The following is a 15,509-nucleotide window of genomic DNA, read 5'->3' on the forward strand; positions in this document are numbered from 1 at the left end:
AATTAAAAATAAACTAGCATTCTGACTTGTATACCCACTTCTGGGAGCTTTCTCAAGGTCACTCAATAGCCCAAGTCCAAACCACTCTGGAAATTGTGGAGATAGGGTTTCTGAGTGGGCACAACTAAGAGCCAGACCCTGGGACGGGTCTCATGATTCAGGTAAACACTACCGTTATGGGAATATGCTGGGCCAGCCCTTCCCAGGAGACATTAAGACATTGAGAGCCGGCCTGTGTGGCTCAATGGTTGAGCGTTGAACTATGAATCAGGAGATCGCAGTTCGATTCCCAGTCAGGGCACATGCCTGAGTTGTGGGCTCGATCCCCAATGTGGGGCATGCAGGAGGCAGCCAATCGATGATTCTCTCTCATCATTGATGTTTCTCTCTCTCTCTCTCTCTCTCTCCCTCTCCCTTCCTCTCTGAAATTAATAAAAATATATTTTTTAAAAAGTCATTGAGAATTCCTTATTGGCTGAGAAGCCTGGTTTGTTTAAAATGCTGTCTGTCTCTGTCCGTCTGTATGTAGAAAAATGCGCCACTCCAGCTAACTAAGTGCTGAGATGTATAGCGTGGAAAATAAGTGATCATAAAGATGGAGCTGTGAAGTACAGGTTTTGGGAAAGGTTTCCTGAATGAGCTTGGGAAGGGTGTCTGCAGGTGAACAGGATCTGGAAGGGGCTGGGGCTGGGGGTTGGGGGGGAAGTAGTGTCAGGACAGCATGTTTAGACACTTCCCACTTTGTTCCATTCCTGGGGGAGTTCTCTGCCTAGGTGAGGGCTCCTGTGTGGCTGTGGCCTTTTCTCTCTGTGCCACACCCAAGTGGCACTTACTCATCACCCTCATGCCAGGCCCCAAACTGGATTTGCCACCTCACACCGCCCAGCTATTGAGAAGTCATCTGATGCTTGGGCCAGGCCTGCCATCAGTCATCAAGGCCGGGCCTGCCTCTTTCTTTCTGTGCCTTTCTTCTGCCAGAAGAATTTTCCATCTTTTCCTCTGTCTGAGCTGAGAGTGGGTGTTTCTACCCTTGATAAAGAAAGGAAAAGGCAACTGCTCTTCCCTCTTTCCCCCCATAAGAGACCTCAAGCAAATGGTTTTTAAGCTTAACCTGCTTCTTGTGCTGGGAATGCTGCTCAGTGGTTGGGGCTCAGCTTCCAGGCTCCTGAACACTTTACTTTGCTGTGCCTTAGTTTCCTCATCTATAAAATGGGGATAACAATACCTAATGTCATAGGGCTACGGTGAAGTTTAAATGAGTTAATACAGGCCACGTGGTTTTTTTGGGGGGAAAAAAGCCCAGAAAATGTTAAGTCCTTAATGACTGTTGGTTATCAAGGCTGCTGTGTGTGGCTAGATAGGTGGTGTACTGCTCAAATACACCCGGCGGGGTGGTGAGGATAGGTCCAACTCACGTGCAATTTGCCCAGCTAAGTGCTGAGGCTGTGTCAAGATGAGACTCCTTTTTCTAAATGGAAAAGAAAAAAAAAAAAGCCCCACAGGCTGCCCTACTCCCTCATCCCAAATGAGGGGACTCTCAGCCCCAAACATGGAGTCACAGAGGCTTAACCTCTGAAAGGACTCTCCTCGGTCACTGTTGATGGCCACCCGTCTCTGCTGAGTGATGGGCAGCGCATGCCTACCGAGGAGCTCTAGTTGTTGGCAGGTTCCTTCTGACTTCTGAGTAAGCTCCATTTCCCTGCTGCTCCTAACCAGCGAGTCTCTGAGGCCAGGCAGAGCAAGTCTTTTCTCAAGTGAGAATACTTGGGATTCCTAAAGGTCACAGCCCTGAGCCTCCAGGCCTCTGGTCCTTAGGGGAACTATTGCCTGTTCATTCCTTTCTCCCTCACAAGCATACCTTCCAGAACCTGCACACCATTCCACCTCACCCCACCGTGGACATGTACCCATTTGGCAGTGGTGGTATCCTTCGAAAGAAGAGACATTAAGAAGGGAGTTTCTGTACTCCAGTGGACGAACCCTACTCTTCCTGGGCTGTGCCCAGGGTGCTTGTCACTGCCTCCACCAATATGTGTACCCCCTCCATCAGACAGAACCTCCCCCCACACACTTTCTTTCTCTTTATTGACGCGAGGAATTCAAGAGGGAAAAATACAAAACTAGGTTCCTCCCAGACAGTACCTTCTCAGATGGACAAGTTTGCCGTAAGTCTCTATCCAGAAGTTCCTCCCTGAACTTGCCCTTGGATAAAAAGTCCACCCACATACCCTCCTCTTTGTTTTCCTCATGGGCACTGCAGAAGCTGAGAGCCTATTCCTGGAAAGGTGACAAGTTCTGGGATGATGGCATCCGGTTAAATTTCAGATCCTTGTCCCCTGCCGGCTCGAGCCTGAAACTGCTGCATCTTTGACAGTTCTGGAGCCAGAGGATGGCACTGGAGCAAAAGCCTTTCCATCCACCCAGGGAGTGAGAGCAGAGTCAGTATAACCACTTCACGGTTACCCACAAGTGGAAACCACGAGGTTCAGAATGGCCTGGAGCAGCAGCAGCAGCAGACGCAGGGAATTAGCAAACAATGAAAGCCACTTAGGCTGGAAGGAGGACTCAAAAGCACAGCCTATTATGTTATCAGTCAGGAGGTGAAGGGCAGCAGTTCTACCGTGTGCCGGGCCATTTACCCGTGTAACCTGGACCTGGGCCTTGCACAGGGCACCAATTAGCGTTACCTGGCAGCCTCTCCGAGGCAGAGCTGGTTTATGAAAGGGAAGGGCCCTTGGTCAAATCCAAAAGAGGAACAAGAAAATGGAATACAACTCCGAAACTGATTGAGATCCCAAAGCCCAGGGGCCAGGCTCTGCCAGGTACCTGGTGCTCTTCTAGTTTTGAAAGGAGGCTCCTTCTCACACCAGACAGAGGGGGGAAAGCAAAGTGCTATCACTGAGAGTAAAATATTTTCTCTTCCTGGGGCAGCATTTTTTTTTTTAAAGAGAAGGACCTTCTCCAATCGGAAGCCCTGTCCCAGAGCTTTCAGATGGCACAGAAAGGTGGAGACACTGGGAAAAGGTTGGGATGAAGTTATGGGTCAGATGGCAGAGACCTTGCAACCCCAAGAGAAAGTTCTGCGCAGCGTGGGATCTCCTTAACTAAGAGTCTCAAAGAGGAAGCGGCGGGGGCTTGATCCGGCCCCAGCAACCTCACAGTTTCACTACCCTAAACCGAGAAAGAATAAGCAAGCTCCACTCCTGCTCCCTCCTTCCAGGAGGGGGAAGAAAGCGGAGAGAGAGCTGGCGGGTCCTTCAGCCCCAGTCCTCAGCTCAGACGGTGCAAAGTAACGGATCGTCGGGCAGGAGGAACAAAGACGTGGTCCCGCTTCGGGCGCGGAGAAGAGGAGCCGCCCGCCCGCGATGGGCGCTGGAGCCCAGAGTGGAACGCGGGACCCCGCGCAGCGCAAGGAGGAACCGTGAACCGCAGGGGACAATGCGCCCGGTTTGGCACCGGCGCTGCACAGGGTCTCCAGAGTCAGCCCCTGACAGAGGGACCCGAGGAGACCCCCTCGTCCCGCGTGCAGCCCCGGCACCCCCGCCCCAAGACGCCATCTCGGCGCAGCTCCGCCTCGGCCCCCGTGGCCATCGCCTCCTTCCACCTCCCACCCACGAGGAGGACGCACAGCCTAGCGGCCGCCGGCAGAAACTTACCTTTAGCCTCCGTCCAGCTCGCCGTCGCGGGAGGACCGCGCGGCCCGGCTGCACTCGGGGTCCCCAGGGCCTGGGCGCCGCTGTTTGCTGCGTTTGCAGCGGAGGTCCGGGTGGGCGACTAGACGATCGGGGGCGGAGACACCCCGGCCTGCTCCCGCCTTCTGGCCTCCATCAGCCGCGCTCTAAAGGGCTTCGCAGTTACTCATTTCCTGGATGTCACAGAAACTTTTCCTCCTTATAAGAACAAAACACCCGCCTCTCCTCTCAGCCACAGCCGCTCCTTAAGGAGGAGCGCGCGAGTTAGGGACTCCGGGCCAGGTCCGCCGCGGAGGTCTGTCCATTGACCGCCCCGCCCCCGCCCCCCACTCCCCCGAGGAACTCTAGAGGGGGCAGCAGAACTGGAGTGTGACCAGGAGGGACGGGGTCTGGCCATCAGAGTAAACTGGGGGGGAGTGGACAGGGAGTCGGGGAGGACTCCCTTAAAAGTCGGTCCCAGTGGATGCTCACCTACCGTGCGTTTTCCGCCCGCGCATTGTTTGGGAGTTGGATTCCAGGGGACACCTCTTTTGTCCTCTGGAGGGAAATATAAATACAGAAACAGTGCCGGCCCTTTTCTCCTTTTCGTCTGGAAAAGCTTAAAATAACTCACCAAATTTCATGATAAACGAAGGCATCTTGCCTCTCTCCCCTAGTAACTAAGCACAATGGAAAGCGAGGATTTAGATGCTTTTATCTGCAGAGGGCGCTTTAGTTTCCAAAGTCTGGTTACAGTTTTGAAGTTGGCTAGACCTCTGTTTTAGACGCCAGAGAACTGAGACCAGGAGGGTAGCACCACCCTGGTGGGACTTAGCGGGTTGAAATCCATAACCTATGACCTTCGTGCCCTGCCCAGATTCCACAGCCAGCAGAGGTGACCAGGAAGGGCTGAATTAATCCTACATAAAGTTGCTTTGGGGGAGTCAAACACCAGAGAAGGCAGATTGGGGATGTTAGGAGACCACCCAAGTGATTATCACCATTGCTACTCCCCCTGTGCCCAGACCTCCCTCGGGGGCCCGAACCTCCCTACCAGAACCCATCCATCCATCCGGGGCTCAGACCTACATCCGGGTTCCAGACCTTCATGCCAGGGCCCAGAAGGCCATCCTGGGGCCCAGGCCTGGAATGCATTATCCAGTCCTTTATCGGGGTCCAGACTTCCACAGTAGTCCAGACTACCATTCCATGACGTAGAGGTCCAGCCCCTGTCCCAGGTCTCCACCCAGGGCCCAGACCACCCTCCAGTGCCCAGGCCTCCCTCCCAGGACCCATACCTCCATCTGGGGCTCAGACCTATATCCGGGTCTCAGACCATCATGCCAGGGTCCTGAAGGCCATTCCGGGGCTCAGTCCTCAAACCCAGTATCCAGTCCTTTATTGGGGTCCAGACCTCCACAGTAGTCCTGACCACCATTCCATGACCCAGAGGTCCAGCCCCTGACCCAGACAGGGGGAGAAGGAAAAATTCTAAATATAGACCCCCTGGTGCTTGCTCTGGGTTACTCTTGTTTTCCAGCTTCTGCTGTTACTTACAGCTCCTTCTGCTGCTACTTACATCAGGCACCGTGATGGCAGTTTGGGGACCTGGTTTTGGGACCTGGTTTGGGGAGGCGGGAGTAGAGAGAATCTGGGGAAATAGTCTTGAAAGACATGTGTTTTTCTGCAAGAAGAATGAATGGGAGGTGGGGACACTACACTGCGCGTCACTATACTAACTTGTAATCCTTGGGGTAAGAGTTGAGGGTTATGGATGCTGGAATGCCAAAGTGAGTGCTGGGATACCCTCTTGGACTGTCATCAGCAATTTCTAACCGGCTGTGCATATTTATTTATAGAAGGAACATTGATTAGATTTGTTTTTCTTTTTAACCTGATGATATCCCTCCATGTGGTCTCCTTCATTGGCTTCCCTCTGCTCTCAGCATAAGGACCACTGTTCTAACCTGGCACATGAGCCATTCACGAACTGGCATCTATTTAGCTCCCCGACCTCATATCTCAGTTCAAGTTCCACACCAAACTCCTGGCAGTTCTTGGAACATGTGCTTCTCAGAATGTGATGCTTGGTTTGTCCCCACCCACCTTGGGTATACACATGTGCTTTATCTTCTGCCGGCAACCTTCTCCCCACCTCTTCCTTCACCCCACCTCTTCCTTCATCCTGTCACCCTCAACGCACATTACCCCCCGCCCCAGCATATGTACTCAGTTTCCAGTCTTCAGGTGTCAGATTGGACAATTTCTTTTGTAGGGAGTCTTCCTTGAACACCCACACCTGGATTAGATGCCCCCTCCACCCCCAATGTAGTTTCCATAGCACTTTGTGATTGCTCTAGAAAGGGTTTTTTAAAAGACAGGAAAGTACAAAGGATTCAGTTTCTGGGAACACGAGAAGCCAAGAAGTCAGGTAACCTCTGCTTCAAACACAGAAGTGCTGAAAAAAATCAACAGTTGAAAGAAAGAAAGAAAGGGGAAATCTCTAGGTATGAGATAGGAGGAGGGATAAGGGTATTTGACAGGAATATAAGCCCAAATGGCTAAGGACTGGGAGGTGAATAGCCACTCAGGCCTTGTGTTCTAGAAAGGTAGAGATCTGCACTTGAGAACCCCACTTAAATCGGGGACACTGGAAAGACTCTTAGTGACTGGAGGACGGAAAAATACCAAGAATCCTCCCACTGGTCCAAGGCCACAATGAGGAAATTTGTGGTTTGTCTGGGGCTCTGGATGAATTTTAAAAAACAACTGCTAGCGAAACTGAAACCAGAGTTTGCCTATGCCATTCATTGGTGTGATGTTCCAGTTTACAGTACCCATGTGCTGAGGGAATTCTGAAGTCAACACAGAATATAAAAGCTGGTTCCAAAGTGACTCCCGTGGCCCTGTCAGAAGCAAATGCAAAGTCAGTTGTTTATTCTGATCTTTCCCAGAATGAAGAACTCCCATGGATGATGAGTTTATAATAAGAAATTATAAACCAAAGTAGGAAATGAACTACATGAGGGATGGATCAATAAAGAGAATTAGCCCCTTAAGAACTTGAGACAATGGAACAATTTGCAAGAGACAATAGAATAGTTATGTTCAAAATAATTATAGAGTCAAAATGATAGAACATAACACTATGAAAAAAGAATAAGCAAATTTCAAAAAAACACAAATAAAACATATAGAAATAAATATTTAGTAATTTCGATTTTATAACCTCAATGGTTGGAATTTTTTCTTCCATTAAGTCAGTAATAGCATATTAGCCAAAAATCCAATAGAAATAACTCATTAAAAAAGGGGAAAATGAAGAAAAGTACTAATTTCATTTAAAAATACTGTTTTAGAAAACCTAAATAAAATATTAACACGGAATCCCAGCAGCACATCAAAAGAATATTACATCATGAATAGATAAAAAAAAGAAAAATGGAAAGATCATCACCATAGATGCTGAAAAGCCATTAGATAAAATTGGCACCCAAATGTAAATAAACACTTTTGTAGCATGATAAAAATGAGAGATGAAGTTCACTCCCAAAGCCAATATCATGCTTAACGGGGAAATAATAGAAACCTTCATGTTAAAGTCAGTGTAAGATAAAGAATTCTTCTTTTACCTTTTTTTTTAACTTGTCAATTAGGAATGTGTTTGGTTGCAAGTAATAGAATATCTGACTATAATTTTATGTGTTTAGGACTATAAGAGACTTAAAAATCAGGGCTTAATTTTTAGGTCTGTAGATAGGTAGCTGCATTGGCTCAATGCTTCGATAGTTTGGGGACTGGTCAAAGTTATGTACACTTACTGTTTTGATATATTGCAAAATTGTCCTCTAAAGGTGTGTCACTGATTTGGACTCACCAATTAAATATGAGAATGCCTGTTTATCTAAATCTTTTTCAGCATTGGCTATTTCCTAACTTTAATTAGTTTGCTTCTTTTATAGGTGAAAAAAAATGATATCCCAATGTCTTGATCTGCATTTCTTTAATTATAAGTGAGGCAAAATGGAACATTTTATTTAACGAAACTTTTCTATTTGTAAATAGTCATAAATTCACCTATTTTTCTGTTGGCTTGTTTTTCATGTGTGTTTTTCATGATCTTAGGTGCTAGTTATGACTTCAAATTCCACAGTGAGAGGTGAGTTGTGATAAACACTGGACCAACCATGGGCAGCAACACACTGTACTTCACCATCAGGAACATTGGCGATAAAAACAAAAGAACAAACATGGGGACAGATTTCCTGTTCACCCCCAGCTGTGGTTATCCCAGTAAATGGAATAAAATACATGACAATGGGAGAGACAGGAAGCCAGTGTTAGTTATGAAGGGTCTGATGGATGGAAAAAAAGAACATTTTCCTTGATTTGGCCAATTTCTCACCATCATGAATTCACCTTTGCATGCAATTTTGAGAGATGATAACAAGTTGGCTTACAGGATGTATCATTGGAACAGACTGCTTGGCTGAGACCTCAAAGGTGTCAGTTGAACAGGATGAATGGTTTGCCATGGGCTATTTCTTTACTCAGAGTCTGTCCTGGGAACTCCTCCACCTCCTCTAGGCATGTTGGAGCCAGCAGGGCCTGTTTACCAACATAAATGAAGCCCAGAGAAGTTAGGTCACATATAAAGGTCACCCTTTTGCTTAGAGACAACATAAAAATAGCTAAAACTTACACTAGGTACTAGGCATTACTCTAAGCCCTTTACAAATAACAACTCATTTAATTATCATAACCCCATACAGTAGGTATCATTAGCATTCCCATTTAACAGAGGAAGAAATGAGGCCTCAAGAGGCTAAGTAACTTACCCAAGGACACACAGCTAATAAGTGGCAGAGTTAGGATTTAAACCGGAAAGTTGGCTCCAGAATCTTGTCCTTACCTATGATTCTGTATCATGTTCATAGTAAAGCTCCTTCAAATGTACAACACTGAATTTCCCCCAAATGAGATTACAATAGTTAGAATATTTTTCAAACTGTTTTGAAAGTACATTTTACCTTAGAACCCAATATACTTACACACAAGTGTGTTATAATAGAAAGTTTCTTTAAAAAACAATCCTTAGGTTTACTATTTGTGATATACCCTGGAATATTCCCTCTTTTTCTATTCCATCTCTTACCCTTTTTTTGAGAAAAATTACAGGTTACAATGTACTGAGTCATGATCTACAGTTTGAAAAAATTGCTCCTTTAAATCAACCTTGTTGCTTACAGCTCTGTTATGACATGACAGCTCTTAGTGGTTTATACATGTTAAGTTTCCATCCATACTTCGCTTGGAGTAGGAAAGACGCTCAGATAAATTCTATCGAGCTTATTTCTGGTCAGTAGGTATTTATTGCTCTCCCAGTAGTTAATGTCTAAAGATGATACACAGGGGTTTTAAAACAACCCCTGTAATTTTAGGAAAACCTTCATCCATGTATCTAGTCATTCAATAAATATTTGAGCACCTACTATATGGCAGGCATTGTGGCAAACTATGGTCAGTGGGCCAACTCCAGAGCAACACCTGTTTCTGTAAATAAAGTTTTACTGGATCACCACCACGCCCATTCATTTAAGCATTGTCTGTGGCTGCTTTTGTGCTATGATGGCAGAGTGGAGTAGCTGCTACAGAGACCATGTGCCCCACGAAGCCCAAAATACCTCTTAATCTGGTCCTATACAAAAAGAGTTTGCAGAATCGGGTATTAGATTCTAAAATATAATGGCATTTTAGACAGGTCTCTGCCATCCTGTAGATTTGCAGTATCCTGCTTAGCTTAAATTGGCTTTCAAGCCCCTTGGGGAGGTGGGGGTTGGGATTTGTCTAGGATTTTTGCTTCCCTCGAATTGCCTGGGAGAACACCTGTTCACAGTAGGTGCTCAGCAGGCATTCTCTGCTGCTGAAATTATTCAGTAGATCTGGCAGCAGATAGTGGAAAGAAAGCAACCTATTCCTTTAACATAGCAAAGAGTTTCATTTTATAGATGTCTATCTTTGTTGCAATGAGAAGCAGGGCACCAACTTGAGTATCTACTGTGCATTTGGCCCCGGGAGTTTAAAAAACACACAAAACTTGGTTGGTTGCCATTTGCATCAGGATGGGAAGAGAAATGAGATAAATGCATTAAATTGTAATTCTTAGTACTTCTGCTTGGGGACCTAGTGTGCACTTGGAGGTGATTCTGTTCAGCTAAGTTAGAATCTTAAATATTTGTGTTCCAATAGCTTTTAACTTCCCTCAATCACTACTGATTCCCAGGAATAGTTGCTGCGTGTCTGAGTGTATAAGCTAATTTCATCCTTCTTTCTTCTTTTCTTCCTTCTTTTCCTTCCTTCCTTCCTTCTTTTCTCCAGCAAACTTTCTATTTTAAGTGTCTCTTATGTATCAGCACCATAGATATATTACAGAAAACACTGGTCCTTCCAGTATTATGGGAAAGACATAGACATAAACACATGATTAAAATACAGTCTATTGACAGAAGGAGAATTAGGTTTTCTAGCAACACAGAGAGGAATGCCTAACCGGAGAAGACTTCCTGGAGGAAGCGACACTGAGCTGAGTCTTGAAAAACTCACTGGATACAGTAGGACATTTCAGACAAGGGACCTGCATAGGTAAAGTCTAGAGGTATGTGAAAATGTGTTGTGTTGTGTGTGTGTGTGTGTGTGTGTGTGTGTGTGTGTGTGTGTTTCAGGAGATAGTAGAAATAAAAGCATTGACCTGTATTCCAAGGGATGGGTGCTCTGATTTTGAAAAAATCTATCTATTTATTAATTTACTTACTTATTCACTCACTTATTCAGTTTATTTGTAGTGGGAACAGGTTATGTGGAGCCATTTCTTTTTAACCAATCTGGTTAGCAAGTCACCACTAGTTCTAGGTAGGACATCAAACTGTGACTTTGGCCTCTTGGGCAAGAAGCACCAACTGAAAGAGCTCGCCTAGTCACACTCCAAAGTAATCTGACTGGGAGAAGTGCAGTGGCTGTTAAGCCAATAAAATTCCAGGCAGGTAAGATGACTGGGTGATTGTGACACTGTCCTCTCCTTCTCCTGGTAAAACTGATCTCCTGTGGTGGCAGGTTGCCCGCTGCGTCCTCCTCATGCCTGACCTTTCAGTCTTCCTAATAAATCTGCCTGAGCTTTGCTGCCTCCTCTGGTATCAAGAGGGGAGTTTGTATGAAGACCTTTTGGGAACTCATGTCAAACGCTCCACAAATGTTCTGTTAAGTTACCTCTGCAGCAGGCTGGAAATGGCTCAGATTAAAGAAATAAAATATGGTCCGAACAGTTTTGAAAGCATGAGCCAGCTGGGACTCTGCTCTGTCATCTCAGGTGAGCATGGGGTCAACTGATAAATGATAACAATTTTCTGCTACACGTGGGCTTTTAATCTTCCCAATAGACTGGCGGAGAAATGTTAGGTTGTTGGGGGCTGACGATGCAGGTTTTAGATTTCATGGATTCTAAATCCAGAGATTTCACAAGAATGGCTGTAGAAATAAGACCTATGTTGGTCAAGACTTTGCGGCTTTATTTTGGAGTGGGGGCAAGTATGAGCAATGGAAACTCACTTCATCTAGATGAAACAAATAAGGTGACTTTGTTAGGAAGATGCAAATGATCTAGCAGAACCCAAGAAAGCAGGTGTTGCTGGGCCTCCTCAGGCTCTATAACGAGAAGTGAAAGGGGCACCAACAGCCAAGGAAGCCCCCTGGCCCTCAACTATCCTTTTCTTTCTTGGGCCTGTGGGTTCCCTCTCCCTGTTCATTTGCTTTATTCTTCCCTCTACGCAGCCTACCTTTCTCTGCCTCTCCTGGGTTTCACATATACTCAGTTCCAGGCCCCAGCACTGAATGGCTTGCAAGGCTTGGTCCCAACTATAAATCCCCAGGAAAAATAATAGAATTGGCCTTATATAGGTTAGATTTCCACTCCTGACCCTGCTAGCTATGACTCTGTGGGGCAGCGGCGGGGGTGGGGGGTGGGTGGGCATCAGAACATTTTGGCTTTTGGGAGAAACATATTTCTGAGTGGGAGTTACTTGTGTCACTAATAACATTATCCTTACCAGTTTCACTAGAGCAGTGGTTCTCAACCTTCCTAATGCCGTGACCCTTTAATACAGTTCCTCATGTTGTGGTGACCCCCAATTTCATTGTTACAAATTGAACATAATTAAAGCATAGTGATTAATCACAAAAACAATATGTAATTATATGTGTGTTTTCCGATGGTCTTAGGCGACCCCTGTGAAAGGGTCATTTGACTCCCAAAGGGGTCGTGACCCACAGGTTGAGAACCGCTGCACTAGAGGATTGTGGGCTGTGTAGGATCCCCCACCATTGCTTCTAGGACCTCTGCGATCCATTAGAGGAGTAGCTTCTTTTTAAGGCCCAGTTGCTTTGCATTGCAGGCTGGGGATTTCCATGTAGGTCTGCATATTAGTGTTTCACTTTATGTCCTCCCTGGGTGCTGTTGAAGAGGTGAGCACTGTGTACATAACACTGTTCTTATTAGACGCCCTAGGAGGGTGCTATAGGAGACACTTAAACCAGGTTTAAAAAGGGGGGTTTGCAGAGGTATTAAAGCTTGAATTATAACTTGAATATTATCTGGCAGAGTGAGTGAGTGTGTTCACGGCTATCCCTGGTCTCTGAGTTTGCAGCTGCTTCTCTGCTATTCTTCCAAAGCTCCACTATTCACCTACCACCTTTTATCAATATTAGTGTCCACTAGCCCCTGATAGGGACCTCTGCCCCCTCCCCATTGCAGGATTTTTGCATGCTTGCCTTGGTATCTACCCAATGCTATTTCCCATACTTGGAATTTCTTCTATGTTCTTCCATGTCTATAATTCAAATGTAGCATTTAAGGTCAAGTACAAGTGCTATGTCTACCATGTACCTTTCCCTAATAATGCCATCCTTCACTGAATATTCCTTATTCAATAGTCATTCACTTAATAGTTACATACTGAAAGGTGTGATGGTCATTTACATTAGTTTGCTGGGGCTGCCATAATAAAGAACTACAGACTGGGTGGCTTAAACAACAGAAATTTATTTGTTCACAGTTCTGGAGTCTGTAAGTCGAAGATCAAGGTGTTTGGTTTCTCCTGTGGCCTCTCTGCCTGGCTTGTAGATGGCCTCTTTCTTGTTGTGTCATTCCTCTGTGTGTGTGCTTCCCTGGTGTCTCTTTGTGTGTTCAAATGTCCTTTTCTTACACCAGTCAGATCGGATTAGGACCCACCCAAATGGCCTCCTTTTACTTAATCACCTCTTTAAGGGCCCTATCTCCAAACAGTCACATTCTGATGTATGGGGGTGGGGAGGGGGGGGGTGGTGAGGGGCTGGGGTAGGGGATGAGTGGAGGGTTAGGGCTTCAACATATGAATTTTAGGGGGATGCCATTCAGTCCATAACACCAGTGGAGACAGGGCTGAACAGGACACATGGGATATTTGTCTTCTTGTTGTTTGACAGCCTGGTAGAGAAGACAGATATTAAACAACCATTTCCATGAATACATAATTAATGACCATTGTGGGATGGTCTAATGGAACACATGATACTTGAAAAGATAGTCTGGTGTTGGCGGGTTGGTCAGGAAAGGTCTCCCTGAGGAAGTGAGATTTGTAGGACGGATGCATGGGCATCAGCCAGGTGAAGAGGGAGGGCTGAGTATTCTAGACAGAGAGCTCAGCGTTTGTGAATTTCAAGTAGCGGGAAAGACCAGGACATATGAGGAACTGAGGAGTTCAGCGTGACAAGGAGAGGTAGGAAGGCACCAGGAGGTCAAAGGGGTCAGCTTACATTGGATAGTATGTCTTGACATTTTCATTTCAGTGCTTTTTGCATCCTGCCTTGGACTGTTTTAAGATCTTTTTGTGTGTGGGAAGGGTGGTGGCATGCAGGTTTGGCTTCTCCTCATGCTCCTTTAGGGAAGAGATCCTTTCAACTCCTTCATAGTCTGCACAGTGTGCAGCATAGGACTGGGAACATAGTAGGTGCTCAATAAATAAGCTCAGTGAGTGTAATGAGAAATGAAATGGATAGAAGCACTTTTTATTTGTCTGAATTAGGGGCTAATGCTAACCCAGTCTTGGTGGGTGTGCTATTCCTAGAGGCTCTAAAAGGTGAGGACTTTTGGTACTATGATGCCACCTAGTGTTCCTTTGTATTACAACAACAAAGGGGAGCAGGTTGGAGAGTTTTCCAGTAATCTGAAAAATTAGAAGCGAAGCATTTTCTTTCATCAGCGTATATTAATTTGTCCAATCATCCATGCTCTCATCCATTCATTCATCCATGTTTAGGTTCACATACACATCTCTCCTGTGAGTTGAACATGTCACATTCCTTTCAACCTCCTGTGGTTCTCTGATCTCTCATGCTCGGGTCTTTCTTTCCCTGCCTTATAAGTAATGCTCTCCAGTATCAGTGTCTCGATTTTCTGAGCACCTGTGTGCTCTCTGTTGAATGGCATGTTCTAAACCAGCGGTTCTCAACCTGTGGGTCTCGACCCCTTTGGCGGTCGAACAACCATTTCACAGGGGTCGCCTAAGCTCATCCTGCATCAGATATTTACATTACGATTCATAACAGTAGCAACATTACAGTTATGAAGTAACAACGAAAATAATTTTATGGTTGGGTCACAACATGAGGAACTGTATTTAAAGGGCCAGAAGGTTGAGAACCACTGTTCTAAACGATACCATCACATTGTGTTAGAATTGTAGACTCTGCTTTCTTCCTTTTCCCCAATGGAAAGGGAAGTGACTCTGCCTTAGTCACCTTTGTGGTTTTTGTGCCTGCCTGTGCCTGCTATGTAATAGGTACTTAAAAAGAGTGTTTTCTGGATTGAATTACTGTTGCCTTGGCAGGCCACCTGCTTGTGCAATGGTCCTTTAAGAAATAACTAGGAAACCAGAAGACACAGAGCCCCACAATAGTATAAGAAATGGATGGCTAGGTCAGTCTCTGATGTTATGGCCCTTTAGGAATGTTATGGAGTCTCTCTAGATCAGTGATGGCGAACCTATGACACGCGTGTCAGAGGTGACACGCGAACTCATTTTTTTTGGTTGATTTTTCTTTGTTAAACGGCATTTAAATATATAAAATAAATATCAAAAATATAAGTCTTTGTTTTACTATGGTTGCAAATGTCAAAACATTTCTATATGTGACACGGCACCAGAGTTAAGTTAGGGTTTTTCAAAATGTTGACACGCCGAGCTCAAAAGGTTCGCCATCACTGCTCTAGATCATGGTGGTCCCACAGCTGGTGGTCCCAATGTGTTGTCAGGTTTCCTGTAAACATATAAGTAACCTGAGACCTGATGCCTGCTCAGCTCCACCTCATTTCTATTAGCTTGGCTTTCAGTTTGGTTCAGCCTGCTTCTTCAGCTTCATTCGACACCTTTCCCACCACCTCCATGCACACGATGCCTCAGCCATATTTTGTTCTGTTTGTCCACCAGATAAGCAGTCGCAGTTCATGAATAAGATATCCTTGTATAAATGTTAACTTTTCCAACATTAATTCATAAATTCAATGATGTTCCAATTAAAATTTCTAATGAGGAACTTGAACAACATCAAAAAAATTATATGGGATGGTAAAAGTTCATAGATAGCTAATGTAATTTTGACCAAAGAAGTAAGGATGAGGGCCTTGCCCTTTAACCATGACAACTAGCTACAAAACCCTGGTACTGACAGAGGAACAACCAGAGATCTCAGGACACACCCATGTATATTTAGGAACCAAGATGTTGAAAAATTGGCTCACTCCATCGAGAA

At 45.5% G+C, this 15,509-nt stretch overlaps 1 non-coding gene across 1 annotated transcript in view; it reads right to left on the reverse strand.

Moving 5' to 3' along the window:
• The window catches only part of LOC102425050, a 52,595-nt gene extending 48,667 nt beyond the window's left edge, over nt 1-3,928 (reverse strand). Inside the window, exon 1 of the transcript XR_002831000.1 lies at nt 3,657-3,928. This is a non-coding gene — a transcript (uncharacterized LOC102425050). The remainder of the gene's footprint in view (nt 1-3,656) is intronic.
• Between the last annotated feature and the right edge of the window lie 11,581 nt (nt 3,929-15,509).

The sequence above is a fragment of the Myotis lucifugus genome, unplaced genomic scaffold, assembly GCF_000147115.1.
Source record: "Myotis lucifugus unplaced genomic scaffold, Myoluc2.0 scaffold_162, whole genome shotgun sequence".
Classification (NCBI taxonomy): Eukaryota; Metazoa; Chordata; class Mammalia; order Chiroptera; family Vespertilionidae; genus Myotis; species Myotis lucifugus.